Source organism: Stenella coeruleoalba (genome assembly GCF_951394435.1).
Source record: "Stenella coeruleoalba genome assembly, chromosome: X".
Taxonomy (NCBI): domain Eukaryota; kingdom Metazoa; phylum Chordata; class Mammalia; order Artiodactyla; family Delphinidae; genus Stenella; species Stenella coeruleoalba.
The window spans coordinates 58676791-58686261 of NC_137152.1; the positions used below are offsets into that span (position 1 = coordinate 58676791).

General features: G+C 42.0%; 1 pseudogene across 1 annotated transcript; it reads left to right on the forward strand.

Annotated features, from left to right (window-relative positions):
- The first annotated feature begins 8740 nt into the window (after positions 1-8740).
- Positions 8741-9268, forward strand: LOC307180349 (ferritin light chain-like; annotated as a pseudogene). Its single transcript has one exon. The product of its transcript is annotated as a ferritin light chain-like (transcript).
- The last annotated feature ends 203 nt before the right edge of the window (positions 9269-9471 follow it).

Genomic DNA, 9471 nt, shown 5'->3' on the forward strand with positions numbered 1-9471 from the left:
TAGTATAGCCTGAAGGCCAGGAGCCTGATTCCTCCAGGTCCATTTTTCTTCCTCAAGATTACTTTGGCTATTCAGGATCTTTTGTGTTTCCTTACAAAATGTGAAATTTTTTGTTCTAGTTCTGTGAAAAATGCCAGTGGTAGTTTGATAGGGATTGCATTGAATCTGTAGATTGCTTTGGGTAGTAGAGTCATTTTCACAATGTTGATTCTTCCAGTCCAATAACATGGTATATCTGTCCATCTGTTTGTATCATCTTTAATTTCTTTCATCAGTGTCTTATGGTTTTCTGCATATAGGTCTTTTGTCTCCTTAGGTAAGTTTATTCCTAGGTATTTTATTCTTTTTGTTGCAATGGTAAATGGGAGTGTTTTCATATTTTCTCGTTCAGACTTTTCATCATTGGTGCATAGGAATGCAAGAGATTTCTGTGCATTAATTTTGTATCCTGCTACTTTACCAAACTCATTGATTAGCTCTGGTAGTTTTCTGGTAGCATCTTTAGGATTCTCTACGTATAATGTTATGTCATCTGCAAACAGTGACAGTTTTACTTCTTTTCCGATTTGGATTCCTTTTATTTCCTTTTCTTCTCTGATTGCTGTCGCTAAAACTTCCAAAACTGTGTTGAATAAGAGTGGTGAGAGTGGGCAACCTTGTCTTGTTCCTGATCTTAGTGGAAATGCTTTCAGTTTTTCACCATTGAGGACGATGTTGGCTGTGGGTTTGTCATATATGGCCTTTATTATGTTGAGGAAAGTTCCCTCTATGCCTACTTTCTGCAGGGTTTTTATCATAAATGGGTGTTAATTGTGTCGAAAGCTTTCTCTGCATCTATCGAGATGATCATATGGTTTTTCTCCTTCAATTTGTTAATATGGTGTATCACGTTGATTGATTTGCGTATATTGAAGAATCCTTGCATTCCTGGGATAAACCCCACTTGATCATGGTGTATGACCCTTTGTTTTTTCCCCGCGGTACGCGGGCCTCTCACTGTTGTGGTCTCTCCCGTTGTGGAGCACAGGCTCCGGATGCACAGGCTCAGCGGCCATGGCTCACGGGCCCAGCCACTCCGCGGCATGTGGGATCTTCCTGGACTGGGACACGAACCCGTTTCCCCTGCATTGGCAGGCAGACTCTCAACCACTGCGCCACCATGGAAACCCAATGGTGTATGACCCTTTTAATGTGCTTTTGGATTCTGTTTGCTAGTTTTTTGTTGAGAATTTTTGCATCTATGTTCATCAGAGTTATTGGCTTGTAGTTTCCTTTTTTTTGTTATATCTTTGTCTGGTTTTGGTATCAGGGTGACAGGGCCTCATAGAATGAGTTTGAAAGCGTTCCTCCCTCTGCTATATTTTGGAAGAGTTTGAGAAGGATAGGTGTTAGCTCTTCTCTAAATGTTTGATAGAATTCGCCTGTGAAGCCATCTGGTCCTGTGCTTTTGTTTGTTGGAAGATTTTTAATCACAGTCTCAATTTCAGTGCTTGTGATTGGTCTGTTTATATTTTCTATTTCTTCCTGATTCAGTCTCGGAAGGTTGTGCTTTTCTAAGAATTTGTCCATTTCTTGCACATTGTCCATTTTATTGGCATATAGTTGCTTGTAGTAATCTCTCATGATCCTTTGTATTTCTGCAGTGTCCGTTGTTACCTCTCCTCTTTCATTTCTCGTTCTATTAATTTGAGTTTTCTCCCTCTTTTTTCTTGATGAGTCTGGCTAATGGTTTATCAATATTATCTTCTCAAAGAACCAGCTTTTAGTTTTATTGATCTTTGGTACTGTTTCCTTCATTTCTTTTTCATTTATTTCTGATCTGATCTTTATGATTTCTTTCCTTCTGCTAACTTTGGGATTTTCTTGTTCTTCTTTCTCTAATTGCTTTAGGTGTAAGGTTAGGTTGTTTATTTGAGACTTTTCTTGTTTCTTAAGGCAGGATTTTATTGCTATAACCTTCTCTCTTACAACTGCTTTTGCTGCATCCCATAGGTTTTGGGTCATCATGTTTTCACTGTCATTTGTTTCTAGGTATTTTTAAATTTTCTCTTTGATTTCTTCAGTGATCTCTTGGTTATTAAGCAGTGTATTGTTCAGCCTGCATATGTTTGTATTTCTCTTTCTCATTTATAACTGTGAAACTCATCTATAAATAATAGCTCGTCTTCAAGTAATTGATATTTTTTGAGTCCCTACTATGTGCCAGATACTATGCTAAGCAATTTACATGAATTATTTTATTTAAGCCTCACAACAAACACAATTTTATTATTCCTGTTTTACAGGTGAGAAAATTGAGCCATAAACAAGTTAGATATACATATCTTGAGAATAAAAGCAATATCTTCTTTATCTTGCATGTGTCAGGCCCTGTGCAAATACATTTGCATCTTTCAGTCACTGGGATAAATGTGAAGAAAAATAAGGGTAACTGCTGAACTGTGACCCCTCCCAAATTCATATATTGAAGCCCTAACCACCCAATACCTCAGAATGTATTTGGAGTTGGGTCTTTAAGGAGGTGGCTAAGTTAAAACGAGGTGTCTAGGGTGAGCCCAAATCCAATATGAGTGGTGCCCTTATAAAGGGAGAAAATTTTGACACACAAAGAGACACTAGGGGCACATGAGTACAGAGAAAAGACCATGTGAGGACACAGCAAGAAGGCAGGCATCTGCAAGACAAAGAGAGAAGTCTCAGGAGAAACCAAATGTGCCAACACCTTGATCTTGGACTTCTAACCTCCATAGAATTGTGAGAAATATTTTGAAGCCACTCAGTCTGTGGTATTTTGTTATGACAGAACTAGGAGACTATACAATAGGAAACTATGAGGTGTCTTAGTAAAAGGGTGGTAGAAAGGACTTATTAAAGGATTTGAGCTTTGGCTGGGTAATTTGGGGGAGAGTCTAAGAAAGTAGGGGTTCATTCTATATTGAATGCTATCAGAAAGGAAGGGCAATTCTATGACTGAGCACCTTAATAAATCCTATCTATAAGGAAGGAAGACTAAAGTGAGAATTAAGCTTTTGTGGGTGGCACAGTGACCTTGTTTTTTGTCTGTGCTTAGACTAAATTATGAAGCAGCTTTGCTTTGTCTCACTTTTTGATGTTCTCAGAGTAACATTGTCTGCTGTGGGTATTTTGTGAGATTGTTTATGTCCAGCAGGAGAACAACAGGTTTGTGTCCTACCTGTGAGTGCCAGGCCAGGTTTCAGATGTAAGGGGCTGCTTTTTTTTCCTTTCTCGTATGTGACTACTTAATGCCATTCATTAGTTGTAACTAACTTGGCTTTAGGCAAGTTACTTTACTTCTCTGTGCCTCAGTTGCCTCACCTATACTTAAGGGAAATGGAATTAAACATAGGGTAGTTGTGGGAACTAAATGGAGGAATATACATAATGTCCTTAGAACAGGGCTTGGCACATAGGTGGCGTTCATTGAATATGGGCTATTATCCATTTCTCTCTTCTCAAGCAGGCCAGTTAGCATGAAATTATAGTTATGTATTGATATATTCTCTCTTACTAGACTATGAGCTCCCTGAGGGCAGGAATAATGTCTATTGTCATAGTAATAATAAATAAATTTTATTGAGTGCTTTCAATGTGCCAGGCACTATTGTTAGTTGTAGTTACTCCAAGAAAACTTCTGAGGCTCCATTCCTACCTGTAGGCTAGCCTGAATGTCCTCCCCTATGCTCCCACAGCACCCATGTTTACCTTAATCACTATACTCAGCATATGATACTGACGCTGTCTGCTTATGTGTCTTCTTCCCTTTCTAGACTGTTCACCTATAGAGGGGAGAGCAGGTACTTTTAAACTTTACAAATAAAAATTGTATATATTTAGGTGGACAATGTGATATTTTGATATATGTATACATTTTGAAATGATTACTACAATCAAGATAATTAACACATCCATCACCTCACATAGTTATGATTTTGTTTTCTTTTTGGTGTGGTGAGAACACTTAAGATCAAATCTCTTGGCAAAGTTCAACTATAAAATACAGTATTATTAACTATAGTTACCATGCTGTACCTTAGATTTTAAGAACTTACTCATCCTGTATAACTGAATCTATATACCCTTTGACTAATAGCTCCCCATTTCCCCCACACCCAGCCCCTACCAAACACCGCTCTATTCCATTTTTGAGTTCAACTTTTTTAGATTCCACATGTAAGTGAGATTATGCAGTATTTGTCTTTCAGTTTCTGGCTAATTTCACTTAGGATAATGTCCTCCAGGTTTATCCATGTTGTCACAAGTGGCAGGATTTCCTTCTTTTGTAAGGTTGAATAATATTCCATTGTGAATGTGTAGGTGTGTGTGTGAGTGTGTGTGTGTGTAATACTTTCTTTATCCAATCATCCATCGACAGACATTTAGGTTGTTTCCGTATCTTGGCTGTTGTTAATAATGCTGAAATGAACATGGATATCTTCAAGATACTGATTTCACTTGAAAGCAGGTACTTATAACTTTGGTACCCATGTCTGAGCACAGTGCCTAGCACAACAGAGGCACTGAATATAAGGCATTGATCAGATTTTCACTACATTCTTTGCCTTGTCTGAAGTGGAACTCAGGTCAAGGCAGCTGTCTTAGCTGCCTTGTCTTAGCTCACATTGCCCCTTTCCCTGGGGTTTTATCGACTAAAAATGTAACAAAGGATCTCTTACATAGTGTTTTCCCTATAAGGTAGATCTAAAGGAGAGAGTCACCATAAGACTTCAATACAAGAAGGTGCCATTTGGGAACAACTAGCCTCTGCTATTTAGCAGTCAATTGTAGCATGTCCATTGGGGCAAAGTGGAATAATGAAGGAGTATGAGACTAGGACCCAGAATCTTTGGTTTTGACTTTAATATTGCTGTTGACAAACTGTATGATGTTCAACAAAGCACTGAACCTCTCTGACTTTCAGTTTCTCTATGGCAGAAATGGAGAGAATAATCTCTTTATTCACTGGCTAATAGAGCTTGATAGCAAGATTAAAAAGAGTTTACTGGAATTTCTCTTTGGGGAAAATATTTAACTCCTCCATTATTTCCATGTTGCATGCCTGGATGATTCTTAGCCTCTGGAACTGGTGTTCCAAAATGGTCACAGCCTTTCAGATGCCAAGCAAGTGCCATGGGTATTGTGATTTTTTAGCCTGCCATACTCCCTAACAGTCCCACAATTCAGCCTGTTCCCAGTGAAGGGAACTATAGTGTCTGGAAACTTTGGGGACGTAAGAGGTGCTTCTATCCTGGAGTTGGACCCAGAAAGTTTCTCTCCATTATGCTGAGGACAGACATAGGATGTTTTTCAGCTCAAATTTGTTTTCTACCTTAGCCCACAGGGATAAAATAAGGTGAATGACAGAATAACATTATCGCAGTATCACATGCATATACAAGGGAGGAAACTACCATATTATTTTTCATATAATGTACCACCATTGTGCCCAGAGACTATATAACCATCATAATAATGGCCTCTGGCTGGGACTTTATGGCACCTTTCCCTTGCAACTTCCAAAGAATGGACCAAAGGAACTCGGGGGGGGGCAGATTTGAGAGGGCAGTGAATTGAAACCAGTATTAGCTGTTCCTCGTGTTTGAGGGGCAGTACCCAGAACACTGAGGGCTCCCATTAAATATTTGAGGGGCAGCACCAAGCACATTGAGGGCTCCCATTAAATATAATGGAACTGACAAATTGCCTCAATACTTCCCTCCTTTGTCGTAAATAGCATTAGAAAACTATAGCTCTCTCCCTCCTGACAATAGACAGACATGTCACTTTTTTTCTTTCAGCAACCCTAGGAGGAGCAAGGGAATCTTCATTTATGAATTATTCAGTTAGTGTTTGGTTGGGACCCTGTATTAGGTCTCAGGAGGAGAAAACAGAGACAACTAAAGACATAGTCTTTACCTCAAAGAAGCCTAAAGTCTATTAGCCTAGGGATGGAAACACAGGAGAGCAATACTCTCAGGCAGTGCAGAATGAGGGCTGAGTGAGAGGTGAGAATAAGTCAGGGCCTTTTTGGTCAGGAGGCCAAAGGAGTTTGGGGTTCCCCAGGGCATGTGCCAGGTAGGGGTGTCCCTGGGGGTGAAGTAGGACTTGCTAGGCAGTGAGAAGAGCATGAGCTGAGGAAGTGCTGAAGAGGAATGGTGAGCAATGTATTTGGGAATCAGTGACATGAACATCATGGCTGGAGCCAGGGCTTGCTCCAAGGAGGAAGCCAAATTTGGATGGGTTGAATGGGGCCGGATTGGGAAGGCTTTGGAACTCTAGGGCATTTTATCCTTGAATTCTCACTCTCTACTTTATAAACGTGGAAAATAAAGGTCATGGTCACATATTAGGTAGCTAGACGAGGCACTGAACCTTAGTGTTTAGATGATAGCAATGATGAACATTTGTGATTTATGATGGACGTTCACATGCATCATGTCATTTGTTCATGACAATCTATTAAAAAACAATGCCCCACTGTGGACATTCCCTTCCTTGAAGCCTTAAAACAAATAAACAAACAAAACCCTTTGCTTGAGTTCATTGTTCTTTGAAGGTAGAGCTGAGTTGTAACATCTGGGCCCACAAATCAAAGCCAAATGAGTTAAGTGCTGGTTCCAATTAAGTGTGTCTGGGGTGTCCTGCCCCCATTTTCTCAGCATGCTCAGCTGCTGTGTTCAAAGCCAGCCTAGGCAAGGACAGCTTCTCCCACTGAGCGCTTTCTCAGGATGAGCCTTTGAAACATGCTGGGACAGGCTGCATGACTCAAAGTTAGGGAACTGAGGTCTGGAGAAAACCATTTTCATGCTCAGTTGCCAAGGGCCATTGAAGAAGCCCCAGATGAAGGCACAGGTCAAATGTTTGTGGCCTAGCAGCACTGAGGAAGGCCTAAGCAAGGTGGTAGTAGGGGTGTTGGTGGGTGGTGAGTGTGTCCAGACTTAGAGCAGGACCATGGACAGAGATCAGCAGGCATCTTTAACCAGATCCCACAGTGAAATGCAGCTCTCCATCATGCGGCTGGGCATTCTGTTTCTGCGGATAATGTATGGAACGTGTGATGTGGGTTTTGAGCTTCCTTGGGTTGGGCACCATCAGACTGCCCTGCACAGTGTGATCTCCCTCTCAGGCACGGACTCACAGGCCTTATTTAGTGTGGGAGGTATTAGTAGTGCCAAATGTACACTGTTGGAAACTGCAATGTAGTCTTGTGGTTTGAACAGTAGCCTTAGAGTAGAGACCCAGTCAGACTGAGCTCAACTAGCCTTAGAAACATCTGGTTCAAGGCTTCTTGGACATGGTTCCCTGTTCTCCTTTAAGGAAAGGACCTTAAAGGGTTCCTCTTAATATAAAATCCGGTACTCCAGAGTGTACCTCATTCCCTGACTGCCACCAACCCAGGCAAAGGGAAGCAAGCTGAGCTGTGTTGTAGTAGAAAAGCACTGGACTTGAATCAAATGACCTCGGGTTCTGCCCCTTACTAGTGTAATCCTAGATGGCTTACAGAGTCTTCTCAAAGCCACAATCTCTTCATTTGTAAAAAGGGGCTAACAATTATAATCTCTACCTCACAGAGAGAAGTTCATGAGTTAAGGTGTATGAAAACACCTGACAAAAGGCTTGGCATATACAAGCATAAAATAAATATGTCTGCTTGTGCATGTATTCCAGAAGTTCCTGAAATCTCCCTTTCTGCAGGAAAGCTTTCCTAAGTCATTGATAAAGTCATGAGTTTCCTTCTATCCACACTAGTATTTCCTGTTGTATCTTCCTTTTACTCTGTTCATAACTGCTGCTCCTACTGCTGATGTTGATAATGGTGGTGATGACGGTGATGGTGATAGTGTAATGTGGTGAATAATGACTGTCTCAGATCATGGAACAAATAATACAGGTAAAAGGAGAGTGAGAAAAGATTACTTTAGGAAGAAAACAGAAGCTCTGGTTGATTTTGAGGCCTGGCCTTCCCTGAACTAACCTCTCCAGCTCCATCCATATAGGCAATCATGTCAAATCCCCAAGGACATTGCACTGGGGATTATGCAGCAAAATATGTGGTCCTAATTAGATCCTGCCCAGAATGGAGGATGTGTTTCAAAAGAGCAAGTGCAGAACAAGGCAAGAAAAGAGATGTTCCCATCCATGTAACACAAATGCTCCCTGAGCACCCTCTTTGGCTACATACAAACCAATCCATTGGCATCTAGGAAATGTGGAGTCAACACACACACACAGAGCAGTCAACGAGTGTCCTCAGCTTTGTTAAATAACAGGGTATTCTCTCTCGTTACTTCAAACCTTCAGAATCTTCAATGGCTTCCTAAAGTCTGAATAACAAAATGTCAAAATCTCTAGGCTAATAATCATGAAATAGTTCCAGTATCTTTCCAGCTCTACATAGCTGGCACTCCAACCACAGGACAAACTCCATTTAATATGTCCATGTCTTTCCTTATGCTGTTCCCTCAGCTTGGAATTCCCTTTGTGCTCTTCTGCACATCAAAATTCTTCTCTTCAGCAGTGCGCTCGGTGGTCCCCTTGATCTGTCTCTTGCTTCAACAGTGTTTGGATGGAACAGACCCAGGGATGCCCTTTGCTCCAGCCTCTGACCACCCTCCAACCCTTTTTCCAGTCTCGACCTTCGGAGTCAGCCACTCAGCTATCCTTGGTCACCGGGACCAGCCAACACCATTTTTTGAGCTTAACTCCTTATTACCGATCAACCATGAGCTCCCAGATTCATCAGAATTATTCCACCGAGGTGTAGGCCACCGACAACCACCTGGTCAACATGCGTCTGCAGGCCTCCTACACCTACCTCTCTCTGGGCTTCTATTTTGACCTTGACGATGTGGCTCTGGAGGGCGTGGGCCACTTTTCCCGCGAATTGACCAAAGAGAAGCGTGAGGGCACCAAGTGTCTCTTGAAAAGGCAAAACCAGCACAGCGGCCGTGCCGTCTTCCAGAACGTGCAGAAGCCATCTCAGGATGAGTGGGGTAAAACCCAGGATGCTATGGAAGCCGCCATTAACATGAAGAAGAGCCTGAACCAGGCCCTTTTGGATCTGCATGCCCTGGGTTCTGCCCGCGCAAACCCACATTTCTGCAACTTCCTGGAGAGCCACTTCCTAGATGAGGCGGTGAAACTCATTAAGATGATAGGTGACCACCTGACCAACTTCTGCAGGCTGGCTGGTCCCCAGGCTGGGCTGGGTGAGTATCTCTTCGAAAGGCTCACCGTCAAGTATGACTAGGAACCTCTGGAGCCCAGTGGCCTTTGAGGAGCCCCTGTGGTGTCAGGGCTTCTGCCTGAAGCCCGTCTCTGCAGCCACCAGGCAGTTTTTAACCACCCTGGAGCCCTCTCCCAAGCCTTGGACCAAATGGAAACAATAAAGCTTTTTGCAGCAGCTAAAGAAGAAAAAAATCCTTCTCTTCCTTTAAGGTCCTTGAAGTGTCA